The sequence below is a fragment of the Cajanus cajan genome, chromosome 10 (assembly GCF_000230855.2).
Source record: "Cajanus cajan strain Asha chromosome 10, NIPB_CcT2T_4, whole genome shotgun sequence".
Lineage (NCBI taxonomy): Eukaryota > Viridiplantae > Streptophyta > Magnoliopsida > Fabales > Fabaceae > Cajanus > Cajanus cajan.
In genome coordinates, this window is record NC_138526.1 from 27,891,519 (window position 1) to 27,917,172 (window position 25,654).

General features: G+C 35.6%; 1 pseudogene; it reads right to left on the reverse strand.

The window, feature by feature from the left end:
• Nucleotides 1-13,671: 13,671 nt before the first annotated feature.
• LOC109807212 (uncharacterized) lies at nucleotides 13,672-19,513 on the reverse strand (annotated as a pseudogene).
• Between the last annotated feature and the right edge of the window lie 6,141 nt (nucleotides 19,514-25,654).

The window sequence follows — 25,654 nt, forward strand, 5'->3', positions numbered from 1 at the left end:
ATTTAAACAAGCAAACAAATATTAAAGCCAAACAAATAAAGCAAACAAAGTAAAGGGGAAAAATATTTAAATTATTATTTTTATTTTATTAACTTCATCAATTAAATGAGTCTGACCCTCTTTAAACGTCTCTAGTGGAGTCGCCATCTGTCGCAACCCGAAAATTTCCGATATCGCGACTAATGGTTTAGACATCATTTTAAAAGTCTCATCAATTAAGGAATGCCCGGACACCAGACTAATCCTTAATTAATGGTTTTAAAAAATGAGTTCATGGAGTCGCCACCAATGTTTTACTCAAAATATTGGAAAAAGAAAAGGTTTTTAAAAAAATTTAATAATGGCCTTGATAACCAGAATTGGGTTCGGGGGTCGGTTACGTGTAGAGAAGGTATTAAGCACCCCTATAACGCCCTTAATTGGTACCCTATGATGAAGTTAGCATTATAAATGATAATAATAAAAATATTAAATCCCCTTTTATTGGTAAATATTTACATGCTTGAAATTTAAATTAAACAATTAACTTTAAAATATCTACATGATTGCTTTTATTATAATAATATTTATCAAAGATAAGAAATAAAAGAGAGAGAAGAATATTGACTAAAATACCTCGTAGCAAGCTTTGTTAGATCTTCCAATATAGAAATTGTAGGTGCTTTGTGGCAACCTTTCACACTACACAAATGCCTCACAAATCTCAAGAAATACAATAGAAGGGAGAGAGGGAGAAAAAGAGAGAAATTTCGAGCTCTAAGGAGTCTTGGACGAAATTTTTGAGGTCCCTTGAACTGTTCCCGAGATTTCTTATTTATAGGCATTAGACGTGGGTCAGAATGGCCCATTCTGGATTCGGAGCGGCCCGTTCCGACCGAACGTTATGTAGCATTTTCGTACCCTAGAACGGCCTGTTCTGAAATCAGAACGGCCCGTTCCGGGGAACCAGAACGGCCCGTTCTGAAATGAGAACGGCCCGTTCCAGGGTACAAATTTTAGGCCCTTTGATTGGTTTGGAACGACCCATTCTAATTTACATTTTTTAGGCCTTTTAGAAGCCTTGGAACGGCCCGTTCTAGTACGAGAACGGCCCGTTCTGGACTTGGGAACGGCCTGTTCTGATTTTGGAACAGCCCGTTCTGGGCCACTAAAAAAGTTAATTTAGGCTTTTGGGCCCTCTGATGTCCTATCTTGTTGTTTGTTTGCCCCCCGGACGAAATTGGGTGTCTACAATCCACGAGTAAGAGTTTACTTGTCATCCCTAATAAAAAGTTTGAAGTGTCATTCTCTAAAGATCTTTTCATTGTAATATTTTGCATGTGTAAGGTATTGTAAGCATTAGAATCCAAATTGAAACTATAAAAACCATTTGTTTATGAGCTCTACCAACAAATTGTGAATTGTAAGATAAAAGACATAAACCATTATTAAAGTTAAAAGAGAATCCACATTCATCAAGTCTTGAAAATGAAATGAAATTTCGTCTCATTGATGGTACATATAAGATATCCTTTAATTGTAAAGTAAAATCAAAATCTAGTCTTAATTATGCTAATCCTATATCTTATACATTAACTCTATTTCCATTTCCTACAATCTGGTTCATTTAAGCCTTTTCTAGGTTTTCTCTATCTTGAACCTTGTAAAGAATTAGAAACATGAATTGATGCCCCTGAGTTTAAACACCATGAGTTTAAAATAATATCAACCATACTAGAGCCAAAACATACTATAGCAAAAGGTTTACCTTGGGTTTCATTTTGAATTGAAGACCTAAAGGCATAGTGATTTGACTTCTTATGTCTTACACCCCTGCAAAATTAATACTTCAACCCTTTTTTCTTAAAGCTAGGTCTTGAGCTAAATGTCATATGAGATGGATCACCTCTCATATCATTTTTATACCTACGATATGACTTCTCTATCTTCTTCTTAAAAGAACCTTTCTTCTCAATCTTATGATTAGGTTGAGAAAATAGGTCCACACTCCCATGATTAATATTAACCATCCTTTCTTCCTCTTAAACACACACAAATATAAAAATATTGATATCCTACTTTTCCTTTTGGGTGTTGTATGAGGTTTTCAAAGGATCAAACATACTAGGAAAGGAATTCAAGGCATGATGAAAAAGAAAGTTATCAGTTACATGGAAGTCAAAGTCACTAAGCTTGTTAGCTATATTCATCATCTTCATAATGTGCTGCCTAACGCCACTAATGCCATCACACTTCATATTAATGAAGATCTCCGTCAATTGGCCTACTTCAGCATTTCCGAAAACAACATATTTCTCACCAATGAAAACAATAAAGGTCTTAGCACTATTAGAGTTGGGAATCACATTAACCAACATATCATCCCTAAACCTCTTAATATGTATTAATGCCTTGTCATTAACCTTTTCCCATTCATTATAGAAAACCCTTTGTTTAGTAGTGTTTTTCTCAACCAAAGGAGTAGGTTCACCTCTTTTATTGCAATGTCTAAGTCTAATAAACTTAATGCTAACTTAATGTCACTCTTCCATTTCTTATAATTGTTGCTAGTTAATATTTCCACCTGATTTGCAGAGTTATTAAGAGAAAAAATGATAAAAGCTAAAAATTAAATTAAAATAAAATGATTAATGACAAGAGGAAATATATAAATAATAGGGAACATAATTGTGGAGGAAAGAGAGACACTAGAAAAGGGGTTGAATAGTGTCAATAAAAAACTCACTTTTTGAAATAACAAAGTAGTATCTTAACTTTGGGAGTGTAGACAAAGAGGTAATGATGGAAACTTGCTTGGAGAATCCGGATTGATGTGAATCCTCTTCAAGTTCCTCCCTAGATCTTTGGCTCCTTGATTCTTCCTATGCTTTGATAAGGACTCCAATGGAGGAGGAGACCTTAGAACCACCAAGGTTTGGTGGAGAACTCTCCCAAGAAGCGCCACTCCTTGATGAAGAGATAAGCCACTTCAATTCTCACCACACTCTTCTAGTGAAGGGATAAGAGAATTGGATGAATATCAAAGAGATTTAGGGACTTTTAGAAGAGAGTAATCTGAACAATATTTCAGAAATGAAATCTCTATACATCCAAAAGTGTTTTACAAAGAGGGAAAAACGAAAATATAGGAGTAGGAAGCTTGGAGAGTAAGCTAGTCTTAACCATGGTTCACTAGGAACCATGGTAAGGTCTAGCTAACCACCCATGGTCTAGAGGTTTGGAGAGCAAGCTTCTCACTTAGCTTGCTTGGTAAGCTAGCTAAGGAGAAGCTTGTGCTTCAAGCTTCCAAGCTTGAGAAGAACCAAGCTATTTGGCCGTGTGAACACATATAGGTGGGCGGCTCTTTGGACTTAATTTACTCCAATCGTTTTTGAAATTGATAATTTGGTTTAGTTAGGTTCATCTAATGTGAATGGAACCTAGCTAAATCAAATCTATGAAAAATTAGGAGTAAAATGAGTCCAATATGTAAATTTTAGCCTAGGACCACCTTTTGGCTAAATTGCTAGTAACACTCTCTAACTTGCTAATGGCACTCTCTAGCTTGCTAATGCCACTCTCAATCCTACTACTAAAAAACTAAGAAAAGAATGTATTTTTAGGTTAGGTTAAATGGAGTCAAAGTGCCCAAGTAACCTACCCTAGAAACAATATACAATAGCTACTAAAAAGGAAATAAAGTGCCTCACAAATACAAAGGCAAAAATACACCTATACAAGTATCTACTATATACAAGGTACAAGAAATCAAACTATACAATGTATTTACAATAGAGACTATGAGACTAACAAGAGGAATCATACTCAATACTCATATTGAGCATAGGTCTAAGAAGCACCTCCTCTCTAGAAGCCTCCTCTAGCCTCCTAACCATGGACCTAGTTAAAGGCCCAATGGTCTTCAAGTGTGAGCATCCTTGGATCACCCTTCACCCTTCTTGGTCTTACCTCTTCCAAAGGGATCCTTGGGGATTAAATTTCCATCAGGTAAGCAAGAATAACACAAGGTGTTTTTATACTGGTTCATCTCAACCACTAAGACTATGTCCAGTTTTTGATCAAATTGACAAAATTTCATTATCTTCTACAAAGACAGAAGTATTCTTTCACTAGTCACTTTTGGCTCAACCTAAGTATTCTTTGACTTACCTCTTCAAGCAACTACCCAATTATTATTTAAACATAAAGCCTCTCTACGCTTCAAACAACCAAGTATTCTTTTTAAGTCAAGCCTCTCTAGACTCAAAGCAATAACACTAAGTTAAAGTTGAGTAAGATAAATATGTTGTTTCCTTTTATTTTTAAGACGTGATACAAAAGTACTAAGTACAAGGCTTATAAACAGAAAGAATGAATGTAATTTTATAATGTGTTCGCTTGTCTCAGTGCCTCTCTCTTCTTCCTATTTATTTTTAATATTCAAGTTTCCTTATAGGTGTTTCAATGAAGATGATTATTGTAAATCCTTGAGTATCTCTCATAGGCTTGCTTCGTCAGTCTTCATGTTTCATTCCTTGTGGGGATAAGTGTCTATTACTGCATTAATTACTTGCATTAAATGCATTTCACCAAATTGTCACTTCTTATATGATCAAGTAAGCTACTTATCACCTTTTAGGTACCAAACAAGTGGAGTCATGCATGTTTCAGTTCAAAATAACTTTTTTTGAGGAATTGCATGATTCAAAGGATTTGCTCATCTTTTTTTTTTTTATGCAAAGCATATCTTTCTTCTTTTTTGTTTTGTAGGTACCAAGGAAGCTATTTTGCTTTGATCTGTTAAGGAATCATGTGAGCAAAGATTGATTTTGTTATCGCACATAATAAATGATATGAATTCAAAATAAATGTCTTAAAGATGAAGTATTTCATCTATTAAACTTTAATATCAAGATAACCAATCATCTTAGTGTATTTGTCTTATACCTATTTGTCTTATTGATTGATTCAAAAAACTTTTCTCTTAAAAAATGTTTATGCTTGTATCATTAAAACTTAAAACTTAAGAAGTCTAAGATTATCTTTTGACCTAACAATAACACATATAATCATAGTTTTAAAAACTACTTTGGATTAGTCAGTCTAATCAGCTGAACTGAGAACTAGGACTCAATCCGATTCGAGCCTCTTAATATTAACCTGTTATGACCAGTATGACTTGATCCATTTTTTGGATTAACTGGTGACTCAAAAATTCTAAACTCGGACCAATTTAACTATTCTTTTTAAGTGGATTAATTGGTGACTTGGTAATTCTAAACTCAGACCAGTTTAATTATTCTTTTAAGCTTTAATGTTTGAAGTTCTGCTACTACACTTTCCCATTTGAGATATGAACCCTTACCATCTAGATACAATCAGTCAATTGTACCACTAGGCTAAATGTAATTACATGTCTCTATTTCTTAAATATAATATATATCATAACTATGCACTACAAGAAATTATACACCATTATTTTATAATATTTTAAGTTATATCAATTAATGCAACTTAACTAATGCACTAGTCACCCACTACTCCTTCGTAAATAAATTTTATACTATACTTTTAATTTATATTTAATTTCATGTATTTCTTCATATAAAACAAAAATAAAGGTAATTTTGGATATGATAGAACTTGAACTTACATAAATATGATTATTTAACTACTTAGTGACTACTAATTAATATGCTTTATTATTATACAATTGATTTAAATAATTTTTATAATATGTTTTTAATTTAAAATTATGTATTAGTTTATATGCTTTAACCAATTTATAATTTGGTTACTCTATTAATATTATATTAATTACATTTTTTTTGCAGGGCTCTTTTAAGAGATGATATAATTTTAATTGAAATTTATAGATATGTAATATATATGGCATGAATATTTTTAAAAAAATTAATAAAAATTAGATCATGCGATTTAATTAATAGTTTACTAATTTAACATTTGACCCATTGATTCAGTATTCTTATTAGTTTAATAATTAGTTTGGTTTTTAAAATATCACATATAATATAAACCCTCCTTTGGATGGTGAATATATTATAAAATAACAATTAAAAAAATTCCATCGCCTATGAGTAGAAAGAATTTTAAAACTATTCAAAACATTCCCAATAAAACATACTTTAAAAATAATTTATAATTTAATTTCATGTGGGCATATTAAATTATAAATTATTCAATAAACACATTCAAGAATAATGAACCGGAAATCCCACCAATATCTATGAATGATCTACTATGGTGGCACATGCTCACTTCAATCAATAAAATCCCAAATTGGACTTTGTTTACACCAAAATCATTTTGTTTTACCCATTTTAATGCAATTTAGATTCTAAAAGAGTGAACTATCCTAAGTCACTAACTAGGGAGAGTGACTATCACAAATAGATCCAAAATATTATTATAATATTTTCATACTCTAAACAAAAAATAATGAAGATGGAAATTTGAAATCATTTAAAACGAGTCATAAATAGATAAATACATATTTTGTATATATGTGTGTGATAATAATAATAATTTAAAATTCAAAAAATATGGGTTAGTTGACCCCGTCCCAAACTAAAAGAAAAAAAATTCCATACGGTCATGTCATGATACAACCAACCACTAGGAAAATTTTTTTTCTTCTTTCTCAATGCTTGAATTGAAGCTATTATGATCCATCATTGTAAACTTAATACCTTGTGCGTGGATGGATCTTTGCCCCTTGCTGGCTCACGCACGTATGAATGTGGTAAAAATTTGGATCAAAATCACGTAAAATATGAATCATTGAGTTTCTCTTGAATGTTGAAATAAATAAATAAAAATGAGTCTTTGAACATGACATTTTGTTTCTCACATTTCTTATTTTCACCACTAAAAGATTTGAATATATTTCTTTCATTTCGTGGATTATAATGAATCTAAAACAAAGAAAAACTATGTTTAAACAAGAACCCTAGTATGGGTCTTCCATGGAAATGGTTCTTTATACTAGAGGGTTGGTTTCTCTTCATTTTACCTTTTCAAAGATGCACGAAAACGAAAAAAAAAAAATCCAAAATCATCCAAATAAACCAATGAAAAGAAAAAATGCATTGGAATTTATTTTTCAAGAATAAAGTAAAATAAATCATGCATCCAATAAAAATCGTAAAAAACTTGATATTACTTCAACATATTCATCTTCATATTCAAACATCAAATTTGGGTCTTAAGCATGAAATTATGGCTCTTATACCACATGTAAGAAATTTTACACACATTATGACATTATTACTCATCATAATAACATACAAGGATCACAATTGCATACATTGAAACACCATAAATTAAATAGGATGGTAAGATGACTTATCTCTTGAAGTCATGACTTTGCACTTTGTCTCTTGACCCACTTGTGTAATCTTTGTAGATATTTGTTATAGATAGGATCTTCCTCTCCTTTTATCTTAAGTTTGATGGAATTTTGTACAAGTTGCATAATCAATACCATATGTCACTAGACATATATTTATAGAGATAGTGGAGAGGAGACCTATCCTTTTCATGAAGAGTTTCAATGGTTCCATATATATACCCTTTCATGAGGAGTTGTGATGCTCTTACCCATCAAGGATCCATCAAATTATAGGCTACACTATTTTATGTGCACTCACATGTGACTTCCAATATCCATTGATCACATAAAATGAGTATTTTAGTAATCGTCAAGTTACCATTCAACCAATATTTTATAAATCAATGGAAGACAAAAAAATAGAAAGTAAAATTTTCTAATAATGGAACCATCATGGGGAAAGTTAGTTGAAGAAAACAAAAGGAAAAAAGGAATTATGATTTTGTTGCCATCTAAAGTTTAACACAGTGGTCAACTATGATGGCTTGGATCGAGAGTGTTTTCTGAACTATGAGATTTATACTATCACAATCCTACTATCTACCAAAGTTGTCTTCTTTCATGCTTTGCCACACAATCACCCTTTTATTTTTCAAAAGGATTAGAACATTATAATCTAAGCTATTCTTTCTTGCATATACTTTTTAAAGAATAGTGTTAGAAACAGTAAAACAAATATATATCTTCAATTTTGAATATCCCCATTCAAAATATTCAATTATTTGGAATTTGCAAATAGTTATGTTATCAATGGAATAACAACAAGCAAACCCCACTACATAATGAAAGACGAGAGAGAAGAATGAATTTTTTTTTCTTTTATATATATATATATATATATTCACTCAACTGATGCACCACTGATTCATTCACTTTGATTGATTTGACTACACAAATTGATACAAGAAACATCATTCAATATGTTTCCTTTTATAGGCAAAGTATTCTAATGGTATTAGTAAAAGACTTATCCTTAAGCCTTCAAAAATTTCATGGCAATGCAACTATTGGTTAAAGAAAAAGGTTAAAGAAAAAGAAAGCGGTGCAACCATGGTATAGTGATTTTTGCATGTTACTTGATTTAATTTTGGCATTGTCTCCTTTAAATTAAGTTTGTATCATTTTGAGCATTTTCTTTAATTTGTAAAATAACTCGATCTTCAAAAACTTTATAAAAATATCTACAACTTGTTATTCAATTGTACAATAATTAATCTTCACTTTTTTTTATCAATTATCAATTCTCGTATCTTATGAAATCGAATATCAATGTGTTTGGACCATTTGTAAAAAATGGATTTTTTCTCAATGCAATTACAGACTTGTAACAAAATATTTTTGTGGGAGTATTCCACTATTGGTGCCTTACTTATAAAATTCTCCTTAGTTATATTGTCCGTGTAGCATAACTAGTTATTGTAATGTATTCGACTTCAACTATAAAAAATGCAACAATTAATTATTTCTTTGAAGACCATGATATTGCACTAATACCTTGATAAAATGTGTAGCTTGACATATTTTTTCTTATTTCCACATCTCTTTCCCAATCACTACATGCGTATCCAACAAGCTTCACGTTGTTATTACTAGCATAAAAAAATTTGGTCAGTTAAAGTATCTTTGATATAACAAAAAATTCTCTTTGCTCCTTGTAAATGAAAAACTTATGACTCCTCCATAAATCTACTAAGCAACCTGACTACAACAACTACATCTGGTCTAGTTGCAGTCAAATATCTCAAACTTTTATATTAGGTTGCATCCACCTTTCTGCCTTCACTTTCTCTTGTTAGCTTTAACTTTTCTTCAACTAGAGTGGAAACTGATTTTGAATTCTCCACTTGAATTTCTTCAAAATATCACTTGCATATTTTTGGTTTTTGCTTGTACCTTTTAGCCACTAACCTCACTTTAAAGTGATCACTTCTCCATTAGGATTATACTTTGTCCTTATGCACCACTTCACTCTAATAGGTCTTTTATTTGTTAGAAAATTTGTTAACTCCCACACTTCGTTCTTCTCAATAGCATGAATTTCGTCATTCGTTGCTTTTCTCCATTTCTCAGCACTCGAGGCTTTTTCAAAATTCACAGGCTCACAACTTAAAAATTAAGCAAAATTGCTAATCCCCTTATTAGATGGATCATTATCATTACCCATAACATAATCTTCTAATCTAGCTAGTGATTAATGATGCCTACTTGGCTTGTTATTTTGGTTCATCAATAACTAGATCTAGTTGTCGTTCAATCTCTTCATAATTGTTGGAAATCACCATCTCCTCCTTGTGGGACTTTGGAGACCAATCCCACATCCCTTTCTCATCAAATGTCATCACATCTATGCTAATAATCACCTTTTTTGTCTTCAAATTGTAAATTTTATACACCTTCAAATTTGAACCGTAGCCAATGAAAACAAACCTTTCTCCTTTGTTATTCAATTTCCTTTTGAGCTTATATGGTACACATGCATATACTATGCATCCAAAAACTCTAAGATTTTGATTGATGGTGTCCTTCCACTCCAAGCTTTTTATAATGTCTTTTCACGAACACTCTTTATTGGACATTTCTTTAAGATATAGACTCTAATAACAACTTCTTATACCCAAAATTCTCTATGCATCTATTTGGCCTTCAACATTCATCTCACCATATCTATAATTGTTCTATTCTTTCTTTTAACAACTCCCTTTTGTTGAGGCATATGTCTAGCTATCAAGTGGTGTTGAAATCCATGTTTCTCAAAGAAATTTGTATAGGCAAGGTATTCTTGGCCCTTGTTTGTTTTTAATGTTTTGATTCTATGAAAGCTTTGCTTTTATACAAATGCCTTAAACATCTTAAAGGTATCACATGATTTTGATTTTTGCTTCAAAAAATATACCCATGTCTTTCTACTAAATTCATTGTAAAAGTAACAAAATACTTACTACCACCATGTGTTGGGATCTCAACTATGCATAAATCTGAATGAACTATCTCCAACAACTTCTTTGCCCTCTAAGACACTCCAGTTGGGAATGATTCTCAATGCTTCTTCCCAATCTCACAAACACCACTAGGATATTCACAACAGGTAAGCCACAAACATCTTTTTTTCTTGATAGATAATTTTATTCAGAAAAGTGAAAGTGTCCATATAACACATATTCCACAACCAATCATCATTAGGAATAACAAAACTCAAGTAATAAAACTTTTCATGATGAATTTTCAAAGGGAGTAAGCAATTAGGAATCATCTTTACCTTAACAATAAATCTTCCATTTTTTCAATCAATATTCAGTATCCATGATGAATCTACATCTTAATTATAACCATTATTTGATATTTGTCCCATATTCAACAAATTGTGATGAAGACCAAGAGCATAGAAAACATCAAAGATAAAATTGTGAGCTATGATTCAATCAGATAGAAATTTGGTCATTCCTTAAAATAGGAATGTTTGTGTTATTTCCAAATTTCAAGATAGATTTTATTGTTTCATCCAGATAAGAAAACGACTCCTCTATCCTACACATATTATTGTCAACCTAGTATCCATATACCAAATATTTTCATCCTGAAAAAATGTTTTGCTTGCCAATGTCGCCACCGGCCCGAAACGGGCTTTCGGCATTCGCGAAGGATGGTTGGACTCTTTTATTTGTTTAAAAATATGGATTGCTAGAATGACTTATTCTCAAACTGAGACCTTGTCAAACGAGCAATTTTATTAAAAGGCTCACCAATCCATGTTAATCCCAAGCGGGACCCTCCATGGATTAGCGGTTTTCATAAAAAGGAAGGGTTCATGGAGTCGCCACCAATGTTTTACTCAAAACATTGGAAAAAGAAGTTTAAGGCAATCGATTCAAAAATCGACTTCGGCCATGACAACCAGAGTCGGGTAAGGGAGTCGGTTACGCGTGGGGAAGGTGTTAGCACCCCACAGCGCCCCTTTCGGGTTCCCTATGACAGATTATTTCTAAAAATAATAGTGCGAAATTACTAAATTACCCCTATTTATTCTAAACAATTATAAATTAACTATCTACATGATGACAGTTTAAATATGTACACACAGAAAGCGGTAAAAGAAGGGACTTTAAAGAGATAAACCTTTGAAGCGTGCTTTCTTATATATCTTGACAGAAATTGGGAAGCGTTTTGGCGTTCCCTCCCTCTACAAGACCGCTCGCTCCCTCCTATAAAATTTTAACTATGGAAATCCGGAGGATTTCCCTTCGACTAGGTTCGAGACTCAAGCAAATGGCTCGTGACTCAAGAACTTCGTCGGATCAACTCTCCGAGTGATTTCTAGGCAGAGCACTGCTCAAAAAAACCCAGAATACTCAAGAAGAGGGTTAAAACTCAGTGTGAAAGTGTAGAATGACGTCCAATTGACGTCATATTTATAGGAATGAGGCGCAATACGGCCTCTGGGGGTCAATACGGTCCGTATTGAAGTTTTGAACTACAATACGGCCGTATTGAATTTAGTACGGCCGTATTGAAGTTCAAAAAACCTCAATACGGCCGTATTGAGTTCAGTGCAGCCGTATTGAAGTTCAGTGCAGCCATATTGAGTTCAGTGCAGCCGTATTGAAGTTCAGAAACTTCAATACGGCCGTATTGAGTTCAGTGCGGCCGTATTGTAGTTTAAAATGTTCAATACGGCCGTACTGAACTTTTGGGAGGCCGTATTGGGCTTCATTCCCTCCACTTTCTTATTTTTTGCTACTCTAAGACCTCTAAACCTACGAATAATCATCCTAGGGTCTTCCAGGGTCTTCCAGGAGTCCTTCCGGCTGACTTTCCTTTGGTCTTCGAGAGTCTTCGAGTCTTATTTCCGACCCGGACAATTTTAGGGGTCTACAGCCAAAAATAGACTTTATGGGTTATAAGAATTATCACCAATATTTTAATGAATTTTTGTTACATTTTTCTGTTGTTTAAATCTATCATTTGTACTTTTGTGCCTAAACTTTCCACAATAGAAGCAATTAAAATCTTCTCTTTATTAGTAATTACTACCTCATCCTTTTCTAGGTTGGTGGAGCAAAATTATTTCCACCTCTTCCTTGTTGAATAATGCTAAAGTATTATCTTGTCCTTGATTGAAATTTTCACGTCCTTTACCTATGTTCTTTTCTTGATCTCTTCCTCTAAAATTTCCTCTTTCTCCATTGTTGTAATTATCACGAGCTCTACTTTTTGCACTTTGATTAGTTTCAATAACATTGTTGATATTGATTTGACTTTTTAATGCTTCTTGATTTTCTTTTTCTGTCTTCTCCAAGATTTTGCTTACATGACTTACAATGCTTCCCTACAACTCTACTATAATCATAGTGTTTGTATCATAGGACTCAGTTGTTGTAGTCATCACATGATCAAACTTCATCAACATCGTCCAAATTTTTTATCACCACTTTATTATCAGGAATATCTTCCTCATATACTCTCATCTTATTTACGAGATCTATAACACATGAAAAATATTGTTCCATGGATCCAAAATTGGAAAATTCGTATCTTTCATATTCCCTTCACAACGATTGTAGCTTGGATTTTTTTAGCCTTCTCTACTCCTTTATATGACAACTTCAAAACATTTCAAGCTTCTTTAGAAGTTTTAGCATTTGCAATTTTGCCAAAAATAGAATAGTCTACTACTTGGTGAATCTATGACAATGTTAACTAACCTCTCCTCTTAGTAGTATCATCAGCTTCTTCTACTAATCCTGGTTCAACAAAGCTAATATCTCTCAAATGTGTTGTCATCAAAGTCTCCCAAGAGCTAAAATGTAATTTTCCATCTATCTTGAGACCAAACCAAATAATATTATAGCTAGTGATTATATATATATATATATATATATATATATATATATATATATTTCTCTCTCTTAGAAATATAACAACTATATTTTTTTCACAAAGTAAGAATCCTCTTGTTTCTCACACACTCAATATTTTTTTTTACTCACACTACCATTAGGTTCTCAAGCTTTGATACCAATTATTATCAATAGCATAACAACAAATAAAACTCATTCACATGACGAAAGACAAGAGAATAGGATAAAAAGTTTTTTTTCCTTTTATATATATATATATATATATATATATATATATATATATATATATATATTCACTTAATTAGTTGATACACCACTAATTCATTCATTTTGATTGATTTAGCTTCACAAACCGACAAAAAAACATCACTTAGTATGTTATCTTTTATAGACAAAGTATTCTAATAAAATAGTAAAAAAAACATATCCTTAATCCTTAAAGAAAATTTATTATTGTGCAACTATTGCTTAAAGGAATAGAAAATAGTGTAAACATGGTGCAATAATTTTTGCATGTAGCTTTATTAAATTCTGACAAGTTGATTCTATTTTAAATCATTTCTTGCATTCTAAAATAGTTAATTAATTTTGTTGTAGAACAAGAGATTCAAAAATCTCTTGTTTTGTCGATTAGGGTTAAGTTGTACTAATGTAATTTAAAGGGATGAAAATAAAGAACAATAGTAGAGATAACTATCCATTACATACCTTTTTATTCTATTTATCATACAATGTGTTTGTTTGCTATTTAAAAGCTTTGGAATGGAAGTTTCCACTTTCTAATGCATGGAATGCAAACAAAACAAGACAATTACTTTAAATTAAGAGTTAATCACCTATATACTATCAGTGTAAAAATTTATTACATTGGTAACTAATTATATCTTTTAATAGTATCATGTCACTTGCTTATTTAATGAAATAAAAATAAAATAAAAAAATTTAAAAGATATAATTTGTTGCCAATGTAAAGTTTTTTATACTAATAGTGTATAATGATTAACTCTTAAATTAAATGCGGGTTATGTTAAATTTAATGTAACTTTTTCCAAACACATACATATAAGTATTCACTTGTTTGTGTCATAATGAAACACGAGAATTTTTATTTAAGAGAAACAACACATGGAGAAGGAGCAAAACTGTTGTCATGATCATAGATATAAGAAACCTAGTCATTTGTCCTTCTTATCCGTGGATTAGCATATGATAATTGCTTGGTAACATCTCTCATTGTTGGTCGCTTATGTGTAGGGATGGCAATGGGGCCCCATGGGGGTGGATAGTAGTAAACTCGCCCTCGCCTCGCTGAATGAAAATTGGTCCCATATTCACCCTATATCCACGCGGGTATCCATTAAGCGGGTATCCATGAATTTCTTAAATATCCACGGATATCCATGGATATCCATGGATATTTATAAATTTTTTAAGAAATAAAAAAATTATATTATAAATAATTTTAAGTTTATATTTAATGTCATTGAAATATTAATTAAAAATAAAAATTCAATATTAATTTTAAACTTGTATTTAACGTTAATTTTGTTGAAATAATAATAAAAATACAAGATAATCAATAACTTAAAATACATTAATCTCACAAGTAAGTTAAAGTTTCATCACAAAGATACAATAATTTAATCTCATAATTCCAAACGAAAGTAAACAACTTAAAATACATAAATCTTATTGGTCTAATCAAAGCTAAAAAATTAATCAAATTACATCAAACATAATTTTATAATATGCTTAACATATGTTGATAACTTCATCAACCTCACTTTTGTAAGAAAATAAGATGAGAGAGTGTAATTTTAAGGTTATGGAGTACAAGGATAATTAGATATTTAAGAAATATTATTAAACGGGTACCCGCGGGTATGGATATTATCATACCCGCCCCCACCCCATTTATAAACGGGTAAAAAATTATCCGTCCCCATTATCCACGGGTACCCAATTAACCTATCCATTTATTATCCGTAGCGGATTTTACCCGCAGATACCCGCGGGTGCGGGTATTTTTGCCATCCCTACTTATGTGGATCCTTCTCGGCACATCTCAAAGCCACCATAAGCACTTTGGTAACTTCTTCCATCATATGGGTATCTGTAAATTCCTTCGCAAGGCTTGCATCAACAATTTCATTAACTTCTCCAGTTTCCATCCACATAGACCTAACCCAATCCACTACATTAGTACCCTCTGTGTAAGAAGGATCTGCTGCCTTCTTTCTGGTTATCAACTCAAGCAAAACTACCCCATAACTGTATACATCAGACTCCCTTCTATTTATTGTTATGTATGCATTCTCCGGCACAAGTCAATGTAAACATATTAATCCATATACCCTAAACCATAAACTCTAAACATATTAATTCATAAGAGATTTTTTTTTCTTAAATATATTTTTGGTCTCTATGTAATGAGCATGTTTTGATTTTAATCTCTATAAAAAAGTTTATTGTTTTTCAATCCTCTAAAATTAATTTGGAATCATTGTTTTTATTCTCTGAAAAATGATCAAATTTTAATTTTGGTTCCTATAAAATATCTTTCTTTGTTTTTCATTCCTTTAAAACCTAAAGTCACTATTTTTGGTCGCTAATATTCATTTTAAAGTAGATAAGCAATATTTATTTAAAATATTTATATAAAAAATTAGAAGTGGTGCATATTAATATGACATCAAATACAATTGTGGGTATCACTAGAAATAATCACTTGACCATAGTTAAAAATGATCACATAATAATAGAGACTAAAAATAACAATTTCAATTTTAAAAGATGAAAAATAACAAAAAAAAAATTATAGGGACCAAAATAAAAAATAACTCATTTTATGAGAACTAAACACATATTTAAGTATTTTTTTTATACATAAATGGTTGATAGGAGATAACATTCTCGTAACTATCAAACACGGACCAAATACCACTGTTTAATTACTTAATGGTTAGACAAAATTTAGTAGTACTCAGTTTAATCTAAGACTTTACTTGCCGACTGAGAGTTAACAAAGTCTGTCAAAGGAATTTCACCTCTATTGATAAGGGATCTTCGTGAGTAGGTATGAGAACTAAAATATGATTTTAATGATTGTAAGGGTGTCAAATTTGTGTCATAAATTCAAATTGGATGCTGAACCTTCTGTGCCAACCCATGATAGCTTTACGTAGGAAAAAAAATATTCAATGAATGATAAATGTACAAGAGTTACCTGGTGCTGCGTAACCAATTGTACCCGGCACACAAATGGAAGGATTTGAAGCCGAAGGCTGATCCAAGAGCTTGGCAATACCAAAGTCAGCAATGTGAGGCTCCATATCAGAGTTTAGAAGTATATTGGTTGGCTTGATGTCTCGGTGCACTATGGAAGGATCACAGTCATGATGGAGATAAGCCAATCCATGAGCAATTCCAACTGCTATCTTATACCGAACATTCCACTCTAAGGTCATTGGTGGGGTCCTTTCATGCAAAACATCATGGAGACTCCCATTTGGCATGTAGCTGTATAAAATTAGACCATTATCTTTTCCAAACCAAAAGCCTTCCAATTTGAGCAGATTTCGGTGCCTAACTCTTTCAAGGGTTTGAATTTCTTTTACCATGCTCAATTTCTTAATTTTGCTTGCAGCAAATTCTATATTCTTCACAGCAAAAGCTTTGTCAGGACCCACCGAGGCTTTATAAACAACTCCATGTGCTCCTCTGCCAATAATATACCGATCATTTAGGTTTGCTGTAGCCTCCATGACAGTGTTAAGAAGGGATGAGGAACCCTCTTCATCAGAGACATGCATTTGCTGCTTAGCTTTGCTGCCAAAAACAAAATCATGAACATAAACTAATCGCAGCAACAGCAAAACAACAAATATTGAGGGCCCAAGAGTTATCATCACAATTTGAACATTACTGAGGCCTTTCTGTTTTGTTGATTTGTTATCATCACATTGTTTTATAGAGCTGTTTTCAGTGCAAGCTAAGCCATCAGATGCTGAACAACTGATACACAGACCAGGATTGCCCATAAATGATGACCAGGGAGAAAGAGAATTAAGCAACTTCATCAGCTTCTTTGGTACACGACCACCAAAAGAATTGAATGAAATATTGAGTTCAAGTAAGGAGAATAGTTCACCAAGAATTTCTATGCTCCCTGTCAAATTATTTTGGGAAAGATCCAGTGCTTGCAACTTTTTCAGGTTCCTAATCTCTGCAGGAATGTCGCCTATCAGTCCATTTGAACTTAGATTCATACCATACATCAAATTCTGCAATGTTCCAACCGATCTAGGAATTTTTCCTCCAAACATATTGCCACCAAGTTGTAGTTCAAAAAGCATTTTAAATTCCGACAAGAAATCTGGGATTCCCCCACTAAAGTGATTCTCACTCAAAATTAATTTTGTTAGCTCCGTCCAGCTCTGCACACTTGATAATGAACCATTTAGGAAATTGAATCCAACGTCAAACATATCCATTTTGGCACAGTTTGACAGCTGAGAGGGCAAAGGACCCTCTAAGTTGTTGTGAGCGAGATTCAGAATCCGAAGATTCACAAGGTTCCCCAACTCTGAGGGTATAAGCCCTGTAAATTTGTTCATGGACAAATTTAAGTCAGTGAGACTTCTGCAATTTCCCAAACTTGATGGAATTGCTCCATGGATTTTGTTGTTGCTGATATCCATATATGCAAGATTTGGATTGCTTTCAAAATCAGGAAGAGGCCCAGTAAAATTATTTTGTTTCAGAATTAACCTTCCAAGAGTTGTACAGCTCCCAACATCAGGAGGTATGCTACCTTAAAGTTGATTGAAGCCCATAGTCAGAATGCTTAACTTTTTGCCAAAACACAGATTTGGTGGGATGGTACCACTGAATTTATTATTAGTAAAGTCCAACTGAACTAAACTGCTGTTAATTCCCAAGCTTTGAGGTATGACTCCGGAGAACTGGTTGTTAAACAATGAGATGTTTTTCAATTTCTTGAGCTCCGTCATCTCCAAAGGTAGTTCCCCATAAAGACTATTATTATACACAAGGAGATGCTCAAGACCTTTAATCTTCCAAATACTAAGGGGAATTTCACCTGTCAATTGATTGGTAAACAATTCAAGATCCACCAGTTTACTTAGTTTTCCCAGTTCACTTGGAATGTTTCCCTCAAGTCTATTGGAATACAGATGCAACTCTTCCAAGGACTTGCAGTTACCAATTTCTGGAGGTATTTTTCCAGATAAATGGTTCTCAGGAAGGTGTAGAATAGAAAGCTTGGTTAGTAGGCCAAAGGAGGCTGGAATATTCCCAACTAAATTGCAGTTCACTGCAGCAAATTTTGATAAACCACTACAGTTCCCCAAGCTTGAGGGAAGGCCTCCACTAAACTCATTGAACGAGAGATCCAAATACTGTAAATTTTTACAATTTTTGGAACCCAAAGTAATGGTACCCGTAAGTTTATTTCTGGGGACGCCAAAAGAAGCAAGATCATTGAGATTGTTTAGACTCTGAGGCAGGATACCCTCCAACTGATTTCTATCCAAAAACAAGTGTTGTAATTTACTGCAGTTCCCTATGGATGAGGGAATTGTCCCTGACAAGTTGTTACTATGAAGATACAGCCATAAGAGCTGAGTCGTGTTCCCAATACTTGTGGGAATGGAACCGTTTATATTGTTATGAGAGAGATCAACAAGATGTAGTGGAGAGATTTGAGTCAAGGAATCTGGAATTTCGCCACACAGTTGATTATATGAAAGGCTGAGAAACTTGAGGTTGTGCAAGTTTTTGAATGTGTCAGGTATTTGGCCATGGAAGTTGTTATCAGTAAGGTCTAAGCGTTGTAGCCAAGTGATATTTCCAATTTCAGGTCCTAACTGGCCAGCAATCCCAAAACCCGTGAGGTTAAGGTAGACAACATTGTGGGCATGGTTACATTGAACTCCTACCCAAGAGGAGCATGGAGTGGAATCAGAGGCAAGCCAGGTGGTGTTTATGGAATGAGGCAAGGATGTACAGTGTTTCATGAGTGACAAGAGAGTAACCCCATCAGAGGTGAGTGCTGAAACAGCATAAAACAAGCAAGAGAAGAGAAGAAGGAGCCTCATGGACATGAAGTAGTTGCAATGCTTGAGTGGGAGAGAAGTGATAGAACAGAGAAATATATATAGGTGTTTTGGCCTCTCACTCGGTTGAACATGTCCCGAAATTACCAATGTGTTGTCAGAGAAGACATGACACTACCGGTTTTACATTGTAGTCCAATAGTTGACAAGAGGTTTCCACCGTGGGAGACACGTCGAGGTCTCCCACACAAGAATCCTTCATCGTCATCGTCATGTGCCCACAAGGGTGCTAGTGTTGGGTGGGGAAGCTATGATGGTAGTGTAGACCATGGTGATAGTTGAAATTGAAACCACCACAAATGTTTCATGAAAACTATTTTTTTATTTATTAGAATTACAATAACAATACTAAAATTTGAATATAGAATCATTTGCATATTACTTCCAGGGATGATAAATATTCTCGTATTTGCGGGTAATATCCAAACTCGTCTCGACTTTGATAGGGAATACTCGGTTTGACTGGGTACGAGTAAAATTTGATATATTAAATCGGGTATGGGTACGGATACGGGTATGTACTTACACGCCCCCTACCGATCTCCGTCCCTGTTTCCATTTTTAATTTAATATCCACTTTTGATTTAATTATGTTATAGAATTTTAATATTTTATTATGTGTGATTATTTATTATAATATGATATGGAGAAATAAACTAATTATAATTATAATATAATAGAAAAATAATTTAAAAATATCATTTTTAAAAAAAATGGTGGGTACGGGTATACCCGATACTCGACGGGAACAGGAATGTGGATGAAAATTATATATCCAACTGGTAGGGGTACAGGGACGGGGATGTGTTTGACTCGCGGGGACGGGACGAGTATCATAAAACCCGTACCCGACCTGGCCCATTGCCATCCCTAATTACCTCAATCCCATCACTAGGTGATAACAATTATTATTATAAAATAATATAAAGAGTAGTATAATTTATTTTAATGTGTAAATTTTTAAAACATAATTAATAGAGAACTTTGTAAAAAAAATATAATTAATATAAAGATTAATTTTGTTAAAATTCATTTTAACATTTTATAAAAAAAGTTGAAATTCATAATTAACACTTATCAGACTAAATAATGTTTACTTCATATATATTAGTAAAAAAAAAGAGAGACATTTCATATCTTTGAATTTTAAAAAAATAAATAAAGAAAGATAATTTAATAGGTGTAAATTGTTATTTAAAACGAGTTTTTTTCATAAAAAAATATAATGATTCACTAAAATTAGAAATAAAAAATGTACTATCCGTACCATGAACCGAGCTTGAGCTCGGTACTAAAGCACTAAATGACATCGGATATACGTCATATGACATCGGCTACATATCGGGCCGAGACCAATCTCAGGCCCAAATCAACGTTATCCTCGCATAAGAAGAAAATTCTAATTCACATCAAGGTACGTGCACTATATATATGAGACGATTACACTATCAAAAACTAACTTTAGCATCAGAGTCTCTTTTGCAGGTACTACCCCCACTTCGAAACAGCTGACGTACCCAACGAAGAAGGCTCACCAATCTTGCCCAACAGATCGTCCCTCATGACCAATTTCCGGTAAGAACATTTGGCACCCACCGTGGGGCCGATCAAGACATCTCTTATCGGCCACGCTTATGGTATTCACCTGAAGCCATAGTAGACGAGCAACAGACGAACCAGATCACACAGCAAGAATGGAAGGAGAAGCGACATTGAGACGAATGATCGAGCAGGTCGACCAAATGCGACAACAACACGCCACCAACCTGGAGAACATGCGTGCCTGACACGAAGCCGACCTGGTGGCGCTACGAGCTGAGAATGAGCGCATCCGTGCCCAGCTCCCTCAGCGCCCCCCTGATCAGCCCCCTCAACCAAGCAATCAAAACGAGGAAGAAAGACACTTAGTTTCCCAACCACCGACTGTACCCAGGGCGGTGACCCATAGGTCTACTACACATTGGTCACATGTATCGACGTACAGATCAGACCATGAAGTCAACAATGCACCAGCCCAGGCTCCAGGACATAGGGCGAGCATCTGCCATTACCCTTTTGTTGACGGCATCATGGAGACACCTCTTCCTTTTGGATGGAAGCCCCTCAACATCGACCGCTATGATGGCACCACCGACCTAGATGAGCACGTTGATCTGTATGTCACACAGGTAAACCTATACACTAATGATGATGCTATTCTGTGTAGGGTTTTTCCGACCTCGCTCAAAGGATCAGCACTCGCCTGGTATACTCAATTGCCAGCGGGATCCGTCGATAGCTTCGACACTCTGGTGCGACGATTCATGGCGTAGTACACAGCGAGTCGACCGCATCACATCACGTCCGTCGCCTTGGCTAGCCTCGAACAGGGCAACGACGAACCATTGAGGAAGTTCATGGAGCGCTTTGCCGGCATCCCCGTCAAAATTCGCAACCTGAACCCTGAGGACGCCTTACACACCATGCTCATGGCACTCAAGCCAGGACCTTTCGTTGACAGCCACTATCGACGACCTCCCCCTAACATGGACGAACTCCATGCCCGAGCTGCCGGGTAGATTCAGATGGAAGAGCACACCGCGTTTCGGGACCAAGTTCACGGAAAACCACAGGGGAAGCAAGATCATGGCCACAAAGATAAGGTGAGGGTGACCAACGACAACCAATTCAAGAAGGCTAGGACAAACAAAGGCGAAAGGTACGACTTCTACACCCCTTTGAACGCGCCCCACGTACACATACTAGAGGAGGCTAGTAATACCGACCTAATTACTTTGCCACCACCAGGACAAAGCCCCAGCAGCGTAGATAAATCCAAGCATTGTCGATATCACAAAAACTATGGTCACACGACCGAAGAATGCTGCACACTCAGGGACCGCATCGAGGAACTCATCCAAGGAGGGCACCTCGGACAATACGTCCAACGGTAGCAATCTCATAGAGGAGGCTACCATGAACGAGGATGAGGACGAGGCCGAGGCTCTGGCACTCACACCGATCAACCCTCCGGGTCTCAGCAAAATATCGGTGGAGCAATGCAGGCCGAGGTAAGTCATGATATAGGAACAACTCCCTTGTGTAGAGTCATCAATACAATTGCAGGTGGCTTCGCAAAGGGAGGCTCTAGTAGCTCAACGCGCAAAAGACACTTACAGAGCATTAACAACATCAACACTGACACCTCGGCCCCGCACCGCAACACACCACCCATCACCTTCACAAATGACGACTACACTGGCATTTGCCCAAACCAAGACGACCCCATGGTCATCACGGTAGAGGTAGCTAACTGGGAGGTCCACAAGACGTTGATTGACTAAGGAAGCTCAACTGACGTCCTATATTGGTCAACATTCCTAAGGTTAGACGTCCCCTATTCCCTGATCCAACCTCACATAGAGCCCCTAGTTGGTTTTGCAGGTGAACGAGTCCACACCCGGGGATACATCAACTTGCTAACAACCTTTGGGATCCCTCCCGACTCAAGGAGGATCATGGTCAGATACCTCCTCGTTGAGGCCAACACGTCGTATAACATCATCATCGGTAGGCTGACGTTGAACCAACTTGGAGCTGTGGTATCTACCCCGCACCTGATGATGAAATTTCAAGGGAGCAACCCTAAGATAATCTCAGTTAGGGCAAATTAAAAAATAGCTCAGCAATGCTATGCCAAAATCCTAAAGGCCTCACCTTCAGAGGAGCACTGCCGAAGTGACCCCCCTATGATAGCTCACATAACCCAAGTTGATGTCACTAACCTGGATCCGAGGTCGGAATCCCATGACAACCGACCGAGTCCAATTGACAAGCTTGCTGATCTGCAAATTGGAAAACTCCCTGGCCAGTGCACCAAGATAAGCCAACATTTGAGAACGGAGTTGCGGCAATAATTTGTAGCTAAAATCTCCAAAAATGCCGACCTCTTTACATGGTCCAGCGCCGACATGCCAGGTATAGACCCTAACCTTATCTGTCATAGGTTGGCAATCCATAAAGAATCCAAACCAGTGGCTTAGAGAAAACGCAAATTCAGAGGAGAAAGACAAGAAGCCATCGTGGCTGAAACGCAAAAATTGTTGAGAGCAGGCTTTATCCGAGAAGTCAGATAGACTACTTGACTAGCCAACATAGTACTCGTCAAAAAACACTCGGGCAAGTGGCGCATGTGCGTCGATTATACCAACCTAAATAAGGCATGCCCAAAAGACGCGTACCCTTTGCCGAGCATAGACAGGCTGGTCGACGGAGCCTCCGGCCACACCCTCCTCAACTTCTTAGATGCGTATTCGGGGTACAACCAGATCATGATGTATCCACCAGATGAAGAACACATCGCCTTCATCACTGATCAAGCCAACTTCTACTACCGCATGATGCCGTTCGACCTCAAGAATGCGGGACCCACTTACCAGCGATTAATGGATAAGGTTTTCCAGCACCAAATCGGGAGAAATATGGAGGTGTACGTAGACGACATGGTTGTCAAAACACCGTCAGCCGAGGCTCACGCCACCGACTTGGCCGAGATGTTCAAATAAATTTGGAAGCACAACATGCGCTTAAACCCAGAAAAGTGCATTTTCGGTGTCCAAGGAGGTAAATTTCTCGGCTTCATGATCACCAGCAGGGGAATTGAAGCCAATCCGGAGAAATGCAACGCCATCATATAGATGCAAAGCCCCCAGACTGTCAAGGACTTCCAACGCTTAGCAAGAATGTTAGTCTCTCTTTCTCGTTTCATTCCTAGGTTGGCGGAGAAAGCAGGGCCCATCTTCACCTTATTGCGCAAGCCAAAGAACTTTGAGTGGAGTGACCAATGTGAAGAAGCTTTCAAGAGCTTCAAAGTTTTTCCTGCCACTCCACCAGTCCTACAGAGGCCGGATCATCATTCCGACCTCCTTCTCTACTTGGCCGTGGCAAAAGACGCAATCAGCACGGTAATAGTCAAGAGCATCACATAGAGAAAACGCCCATCTACTTTATCAACTAAGTCCTACAAGTGATAGACCATGGGCCAAGGGCCCAGTCACTAGAGCTATGGCTAGAAGAATCTAAGAAGAGTTGGACCTCTTGAAGACTAGTGGTCTTTCCAAGCCCAAGGTATTCTTCACTTGGACTACTCAATCATAAAGAGAAGGCCTAGTTCTACTTGTGTATATTGTATAGTTTTTACATAGTCTCTTATATAGGTCATTTTTGCCTTTGTATTTGTGAGGCACTTTACTTGCTTTTTCTAGTGTTTGTATATTGATTTTAAGGTAGGCTACTTGGAGAGTTTAGCTCTATTTAACCTCCCTAGTTGATGTATTCATTTTGTATTTTTTCAGTAGGGAAAAAGAGGTGGCATTTAGCAAAGCTAGGGAGTGTGCTTAGAAATTGGGCCTGAGTTGGGCCTAGGCAAAATTTTGCATATTGGACTCATTTTTCTCCTAATTTTTCATAGATTTGATTTAGCTAGGTCTCATCATCATTTGATGAACCTAACTAAACCAAATCAATAATTTTTGAAATAAATCAAAGGAGAAAATGAAGCCAAGGCCGCCTAGCTCCTTCACTCATTCTTGGTCAAAAATTTCCATGCTACACTCTTGAGTTTTGAGCTTCTCCTCCAAGTTTCTAAACCTTGGTAGGGTTGGTTGACCTTACCATGGTTCTTAAGTGAACCATGGTCAAGGTTAGCTTCTCCTACAAGTTTTAGAAACCATGGATGGTTAGCTACACCTTACCATGGTTCCTAGTGAACCATGGTTAAGGTTAGCTTCTCCTAGAAGCTACCTCTCCCTATATATTTGTAAATCCTTCACTTGTACTCACTTTTGAACATTTTGAGAATAAAAATCAGATTTCTCTCACTCAAGAGTCCCCAAAACCGTAGAGAACTCTCTCTAAGGTTTCTCTCAAAGGTTCTTCAACCTTTCACTTGGTTCCTCAAGCTTCCTATGCAAGTTAAGGAAAACCGAACCTCTTTAAGGCTTCTACTCCATTGAAGAACACTTCGTGGAGCTTCAAGTGTCTTTGAAGGATTACCTCAAGAACATTCACGGTCCTAAGCATGGAAAATTTGGAAGAACATCATTCTCGTCCAAGTGTTTCCATCAACAAGACATGGAAAAACGGTATCAAATGATCGAAAAGCTGGCCTTGGCACTCGTCACTGCAGCTCGGCACCTTCGACCTTACTTCCAAAGCCACCAGGTGGTCGTTAAAACTGACTACCTAATCAAATAGATACTAAGAAAACTAGAACTAGCAGGGCGCATGATCGC